The sequence below is a fragment of the Silene latifolia genome, chromosome 11, assembly GCF_048544455.1.
Source record: "Silene latifolia isolate original U9 population chromosome 11, ASM4854445v1, whole genome shotgun sequence".
NCBI classification, from domain to species: Eukaryota; Viridiplantae; Streptophyta; class Magnoliopsida; order Caryophyllales; family Caryophyllaceae; genus Silene; species Silene latifolia.
The window spans coordinates 177,014,918-177,016,548 of record NC_133536.1 but is presented as its reverse complement, the minus strand read 5'-3'; the positions used below and the strand labels follow the sequence as shown (position 1 = coordinate 177,016,548).

Sequence of the window (1,631 nt, the reverse complement as noted above, 5' to 3'; positions counted from 1 at the left end):
TATTTTGTACCACTTCTTAAGGAGATAGCATTAAGGGTAGCATGTGGTTGCTCACCTTGAGGGGGTAGTTGACCCGATTTCCTTGAAGTGCTAGATGAGGCCAATTGAGCCATTTGTTGCTCCAACATCTTGATTGCGGAATTTTGAGCTTGCTCATTCTTTTCGATGTGAGCCAACAATTCCTTTTGCATACGGACTATCAAGCCCTCAAGCTTACCTCCTTCTTGGTTGGTTTTTTAGCCATTTTGTGGTAGGGGTTGATTTTGTTGGAAATTGTTTTGTGGGGGCCTTCGTTGATTTTGATAACCCGGTAGAGGGACATATTTTTGTTGTTGAGGGACATAGGCATTTTGTTGTGGTGGGGGTTGTGGTTGAGGATTAAGCACATTGTTGCTTCTATAAGACATGTTCGGGTGAAATCTTGAATTTGGATTATAAGTGTTTGAGAATGTACCCGATGGATAAACATTTTGTCTTAATGCTTGTAAAGCATTTACCTCTTCAATGGGAGCTTGGCAATGAGCGGCAGAATGACCCTCGCCTCCACAACCATCACAAACAACGATTTGGCTTGTTGAAGATATGGCATTGAGTTATTGAACGGAATCCCAAGCATCTCTTTCCGCCAATTGTTGTTGGAGCAAGGCAATTTGAGCTAGCAAAACGGAGTTGTTGGAGGATTCTTCTTTACCTTTAGATGGCACAACTCAGGAATTGACATATTGTGCATCATGGGCCGCCATAGATTCAATCGTGGCATGAGCAAGGTCGGTGTTAATTTGATCAAACCGCCCATTGTTGGCGGAATCAAGAATCCTTCGGGACTCGGCAAAACATCCATTGTAGAATGTTATTGCTAGAAACCAATCATCTAACCCAAGATGTGGGCATTGTCTTTGAAGCTCTTTCTACCTCTCCCAAGCCTCATATAAGCTCTCAAGAGCTTGTTGACGGAATCCGGTGATTTGGCTCCTCAAAGTTTGAGTTTTCTCCGGTGGAAAAAAACTTTTGATAGAAAGCAATAGAAAAAGTCTCCCAATTGGTGATTCCCATGGCGGTGCGGTCAAGGCTATTGATCTAATTTTTGGCCTTGTCCTTTGATACCTGTCGAAGTAAGTATAAAAAATAATATTTATAAAACCAAACTACTACTAGCAAGTGGTAGTAAGGGTCGATCCGCAGGGAGGTAGGGAGATAATAGTTACTTTTTATTTCAGTCTAGGGGTAACAATTTGAGGGGGTTTGGATTGATTAATAATTAAACTAAATGCAAATAAAAATAAATAAGACAATAAAAATAGGCAATAAAAATAAATTTGATGTGAACAAATAATGGGAAGGAGCTAGGATGGTCGGATCACTACAGCTACGATGGCACATAAGTCTAGGTAAGTCTCGAAATACAATCGTGGGTGATGGGTATGACAAGTCCTCTCAGTCCAAGTCAACTAATAGCCCCTCTCGGTCTATGCTATTAGTCCCTAGGTGTCACTAATTCTAACTTTCGTCCTTGACTAGTGATCCTAATGCCTAAATTACATTATCTTTCGATCTAGCAATTTAGCCGTCTTAATTTGTTACTTTAAGTCCTCCCCTATCTTTCGATCTACGGGTTGGTCAAAACTAAGCAT

At 40.8% G+C, this 1,631-nt stretch overlaps 1 non-coding gene across 1 annotated transcript; it reads left to right on the top strand.

Moving 5' to 3' along the window:
* Positions 1-873: 873 nt before the first annotated feature.
* Positions 874-980, top strand: LOC141615674 (small nucleolar RNA R71). The gene has a single exon (XR_012530082.1). It is a non-coding gene; the product is annotated as a small nucleolar RNA R71 (small nucleolar RNA).
* Positions 981-1,631: the final 651 nt, after the last annotated feature.